Source organism: Cebus imitator, unplaced genomic scaffold, assembly GCF_001604975.1.
Source record: "Cebus imitator isolate Cc_AM_T3 unplaced genomic scaffold, Cebus_imitator-1.0 Scaffold654, whole genome shotgun sequence".
NCBI classification, from domain to species: domain Eukaryota; kingdom Metazoa; phylum Chordata; class Mammalia; order Primates; family Cebidae; genus Cebus; species Cebus imitator.
Window position 1 is genome coordinate 88,157 of NW_016107969.1, and position 6,049 is coordinate 94,205.

At 42.7% G+C, this 6,049-nt stretch overlaps 1 pseudogene across 1 annotated transcript in view; it reads left to right on the top strand.

The window, feature by feature from the left end:
- Positions 1 to 5,697, top strand: part of LOC108295651 — an 18,191-nt pseudogene extending 12,494 nt beyond the window's left edge. The window contains exon 4 of the transcript XR_005198225.1: positions 3,747 to 5,697. The product of XR_005198225.1 is annotated as a zinc finger protein 765-like (transcript). The remainder of the gene's footprint in view (positions 1 to 3,746) is intronic.
- The last annotated feature ends 352 nt before the right edge of the window (positions 5,698 to 6,049 follow it).

Below are 6,049 nucleotides of genomic sequence, written 5' to 3' on the forward strand. Positions count from 1 at the left end.
AATTGCCTGAACCCAGGAGGCGGAGGTTGCGGTGAGCCGAGATCGCGCCATTGCACTCCAGCCTGGGTAACAAGAGCGAAACTCCGTCCCAAAAAAAAAAAGATTTGTCAGCCTTTGATGATGTTGATGATGAGATGCTCCTTTTTCTGTCTCAGTCACTTTATTGTCATGTCAGAAATAGCTTAGACTGGCTGGCTGTGGTGGCTCATGCCTCTAATTCCCGCACTTTGGGAGGCCATGGTGGGTGGATCACTTGTAATCAGGAGTTCGTGACCAGTCTGGCCAACATGATGAAACCTCGAATCTACTGAATACAAAAAATTGGCCAGGCGCGGTGGCTCACACCCGTAATCTCAGCACTTTAAGAGGCTGAGACAGGCAGATAACCTGTAGTCAGGAGTTCAAGACCAGCCTGCCCAACATGGTGAAACCATGTTTACTAAAAATACAAAAATTAGCTGGGCATGGTGGTGCATGCCTGTTATCCCAGGTACACAGGAGAATCGCTTGAACCCGAGAAGTGGAAGTTTCAGTGACCAAGATTGCGCCACTGCACTCCAGCCTGAATGACAGAGTGAGACTCTGGGCTGAAGTAGGAGAATCTCTTGAGGCAGGAGAATTATGCCACAAAACTCCAGCCTGAGTGATAGAGCATGACTCTGTCTCAAAAACAAACGAACAAAAAGAAATAGCTTAAGCTGGAAGGCTTAAGACACAGCAGTGTATTTCTCATGAATCTGAAAAGTGGGAACTCCAAGAGCAAGGTGCAGCCACATTGGTTCCTGGTGAGAACCTTCTCGTGATTGAGCCCAGCCATCCTCCTGCTGAGTCCTGACATGGTGGAAAGAGGAAAAGGCAACGAGCTCTTGACTGTCTCTTTTTATAAAAGCACTGATCCTATTCACGAGTAGTCAACACCCATGACCAAAGTTTCTCAAAGGCTCCATGTGCAGGAACATCCTATTGGAGAATCAGAGCTCTCAACATGGCTTTTCACCAATAAGAACATTCATTCTAGGGAGTCTGCATCATATTCGTAACGGTTTTATTTTGCAGTTTGTTTTATGCAGTGTTTTCTCTGATCTCAGTTTATAAATTTTTCCAGTAAACATTCTGTTTTATATTTCATGCACAGTGAACTAGATAACTAAGGGCAATGCATATCATACAGAATTGCAGTATTGCCTGGCTGTTACATAACTGTGGTTGTGACATCATAATTGTACCATGCCACATTGTTAGTAAATATATTTTTTCCTCTGAGTCCCATGTTCAAGCAATTCTCCTGCCTCAGCCTCCCAAGTAGCTGGGGCTACAGGCATGTGCCACCAAGCCCAGCTAATGTTTTGTATTTTTAGTAGTGATGGGGTTTCACTATGTTGGCCAAGCTGGTCTTGAACTCCTGACCTCATGATCTGCCATCCTAAGCCTGTAATTCCAAAGTGCTGGAATTACAGATGTGGCTACCATGCCTAGCCCTTTTTTTTTTTTCTCTGAAATGGAGTCTCATCCTGTCTCCTATGCAGGAGTATAATGGCGTAGTCTCAGCTCATTGTAACCTCTCCATCCTGGGGAGGTTCAAACGATTCTCCTGCCTCAGCCTCTCAAGTAGCTGGAATGAAAGGCACCCGCTACTATACCCAGCTAATTTTTTTTTTTTGTATTTTTAGTAGTGACAGAGTTTCCCCATGTTGGCCAGGCTGCTTTCAAACTCCTGACCTTGTGATCTGCCTGCCTCGGCCTCCCAAAGTACTGGGATTACAGGTGTGAGACATTGCACCCGGCCATTTTCAATTCTCATTCCTTTTTTTTTTTTTTTTTTTTTTGAGACGGAGTTTCGCTCGTTACCCAGGCTGGAGTGCAATGGCGCGATCTCGGCTCACCGCAACCTCCGCCTCCTGGGTTCAGGCAATTCTCCTGCCCCAGCCTCCTGAGTCGCTGGGATTACAGGCACGCGCCACTATGCCCAGCTAATTTTTTGTATTTTTAGTAGAGACGGGGTTTCACCATGTTGACCAGGATGGTCTCGATCTCTTGACCTCGTGATCCACCCGCCTCGGCCTCCCACAGTGCTGGGATTACAGGCTTGAGCCACCGCGCCCGGCCAGGAGTTTTGCTCTTGTTACCCAGGCTGGAGTGCAGTGGCACGATCTCGGCTCACCGCAACCTCCGCCTCCTGGGTTCAGGCAATTCTCCTGCCTCAACCTCCTGAGTAGCTGGGATTACAGGCACATGCCACTATGCCCAGCTGACGTTTTGTATTTTTGGTAGAGACGGGGTTTCACCATGTTGACCAGGATGGTCTCGATCTCTTGACCTCGTGATCCACCTGCCTTGGCCTCCCAAAGTTCTGGGATTACAGGCTTGAGCCACCGCGCCCGGCTCAATTCTCATTCCTTATAATGCTGTGTATTTTCTTGACCTCATGCATCAGAAGGTAGTGATGTTAACATGTATTTCAGTTCTTATATTATGTGCTGGTGGCAAGTAGAAGTTGTGGCTTTTTTTCATAAGAGGAAATTGTTTAGAATTCTGCAGGCTGTATAAATGGACTTATTATTTGCTTGCTAGTTACAATACTTTGTATGGGTTACAATACTTTATTTTTATGATTATACATATGGCTTTTTGGTATGTGGTATGCAATATAACTGACACGCTCCACTCGCTAATGTCACAAACTCCTACCAGTCGCAGTAGCTCATGCCTGTAATCCCAGGACTTTGGGAGGCTGAGGTGGGTGGATGACTTGAAGTCAGGAGTTCAAGACCAGCCTGGCTAACATGATGACACTTCATCTCTACTAAAAATAGAAAAATTAGCCGGGCATGGTGGCACGGGCCTGTAATTCCAGCTACTCGGGAGGCTGAGGCAGGAGAATTGCTTGAACCCAGGAGGTGGAGGTTGCCGTGAGCCCTGATTGCGCTATTGCATTCCACCTTGGGGGCCAGAGCAAGATTCTGTCTCAAACAAGTGAAAATACAAAAAAAAATTTTTTTTAATGCCACAAAGTGCCTGTTCTGCATAGATATAGGTAATTTTATAACATTTATTCAGAAAAATATTGTATTAACTTTTTTTCTTTTCTTTGTTTTTTCTTTTGAGACTGAATCTCACCTTATTGCTCAGGCTGGAGTGCAGTGGTGCCATATCGGTTCAATGCAACCTCTTCCTGTTGGGTTTAAGCGATTTTTGTCCCTCAGGCTGCAGAGTAGCTGGGACTACCATGCCTGACTAATTTTTGTAATCTTTTCTTATCTTCTCAGTGCTATGATTGTTTGACAATACTGAATTCCCATTGATATTGGCTATCCTTATATGAGCTCATAAAGGATTATCAATACAGTATACTGTGTGGTTCTTTAGCATTTATTTGTATACAGGAAATATGCTATAAATATGAAGAATACATATGTTTCTCTTCATTGATGTGACAATGATATTTTTTTGCAGACTGTTATACACTTTATGGTCACAGTGGAAAAATACTCCTTGCTTTAGGCTCACACATGCTGGTGTCTGGTCAGTGTTTTCTCATGATTTTGGAAATAGGCTTCTGTAGAAATGGTTTGAAGTCCACGTAATTCTTCTTTATTTATTAAATAACCTCACTCCTTTTGTGTTCCTAAACTTTGAAGATCATGTTTGGAAAGTTTAAAATAGGTATTATTTTTGTGTCGTGTTTACACATTTTAGCATTATGTATCTAATTGGATGCATAATCTGTTGGTTTTTATATTTTGTAGACATCTCTTCCAAATGCATGATGAAAGAGTTTTCATCCACAGGGCCAGGCAATACAAAAGTGTTCCACACAGGGACATTGGAAACACATGAAAGTCATCACATTGAAAATTTTTGCTTCCAGAAAATTGAGAAAGATATTCATGACTTTGAGTTTCAGTGGCAAGAAGATGAAAGAAATGGCCATGAAGCACCCATGGCAGAAACCAAAGAGCTTCCTAGTAGTACAGACCAATATGATGAAAGGCATGCTGAAAACAAGCCTATTAAAGATCAGCTTGGATTAAGCTTTCATTCACATCTCCCTGAACTCCACATATTTCAGACTGAAGGGAATATTGGTAATCAAGTTGAAAAATCTGTCACCGATGCTTCCTCTGCTTCAGCATCCCAAAGAATTTCTTGTAGGCCCAAAACCCATATTTCTAATAACTATGGGATTAATTTCCTTCATACTTCATTTCTCACACAAATACAGAAAGTACACATGAAAGAAAAATCTTTCCAATTTCATGAGAGTGGCAAAACCTTTAATTGCAGATCACTCTTAGGGAAACATCAGGTAATCCATTTAGGAGAGAAAAAATATGAATGTGATGTATGTGGCAAGGTCTTTAATCAGAAGCGATACCTTGCACGCCATTGTAGATGTCACACTGGTGAGAAACCTTACACGTGTAATGAGTGTGGCAGGACCTTCAGTCAGGCGTCATACCTCACCTGCCATCGTAGACTTCATACTGGAGAGAAACCTTACAAGTGTAATGAGTGTGACAAGACCTTCAGTTATACGTCATCACTTACATCCCATCGTAGACTTCACACTGGAGAAAAACCTTACAAATGTAATGAGTATGACAAGACCTTCAGTTACATGTCATCACTTACGTCCCATCATAGACTTCACACTGGAGAAAAACCTTACAAGTGTAATGAGTGTGGGAAGAACTTTGGTCAAAATTCAGCCCTTGTAAGTCATAAGGCAATTCATACTGGAGAGAAACCTTACAAGTGTGATGAGTGTGGCAAAACCTTTGGTCGAAATTCATACCTTCTATTTCATAAGACAATTCATGCTGGAGCGAAACCTTACAAGTGTAATGAATGTGGCAAGGTTTTTAATCGAAAATCAAACCTTGCACTTCATTGTAGACTTCATACTGGAGAGAAACCTTACAAATGTGAAGAATGTGACAAAATGTTCAGTAGCAAATCACACCTTAAAAGACATAGGAGAATTCATACTGGAGAGAAACCATACAAATGTAAGGTTTGTGACAAGGCTTTCGGGCGTGATTCACACCTGGCACAACATACTAGAATTCACAGTGGAGAGAAACCTTACAAGTGTGATGAGTGTGGCCAAGCCTTTAGGTATCAGTCAACACTTATTCACCATCAAGCAATCCATGGTGTAGGGAAACTTTACTAACGTAATGATTGTCACCAAGTCTTCAGTAACGCTACCACCATAGCAAGTCATCGGAGAATCTATAATGAAGAGAGATCTTACAAGTGTAATAAATGTGGCAGATTTTTCAGACATTCTTCAGACCTTGCACTTTACTGGCAAACTAATACAGGAGAGTAACCTTACAGGTATAATGGTGTGGCAAGACCTTTGATCAAAATTCAGCCCTTGTTATTGATAAGGCAGTTATACTGGAGAGAAACCTTACAAGTGTAATGAATGTGGCAAGGTTATTAACAGTCAAACCTTGCATGTCATTATAGATGTCATACTAGTGAGAAACCTTACAAGTGAAATAAATACGGCAAGGTTTTTAAACAAAAATCAAACCTTGTATGTCATCATAGACTTCATACTAGAGAGAAGTCTTTTCCTACTAGAGAGGTTTTGTTTATTTTTTAAAAAATCTTTTAGGTGGAGTCTTGCTCATACTGCCCAGGCTGGGGTGCTGTGGCACGATCTCGGCTCACTGCAACCTCCACCTTCCAGGTTCAAGCAGTTCTGCCTCAGCCTCCTGAGTAGCTGATATTACAGGCATCTGCCACAATGCCCAGCTAATTTTTGTACTTTCATTAGAGATGGTGTTTTGCCATGTTGGCCAGGCTAATTTTGAACTCCTGACCTCAGATGATCACCCACCTCAGTCTTTCAAAGTATTGGGATTACAGGCGTGAGCCACGCGACTGGCCTGTTTTTGTTTCTTTAATAAAAACTGATAGAGGCCGGGCACGGTGGCTCAAGCCTATAATCCCAGCACTTTGGGAGGCCAAGGCGGGTGGATCACAAGGTCAAGAGATCGAGACCATCCTGGTCAACATGGTGAAACCCCGTCTC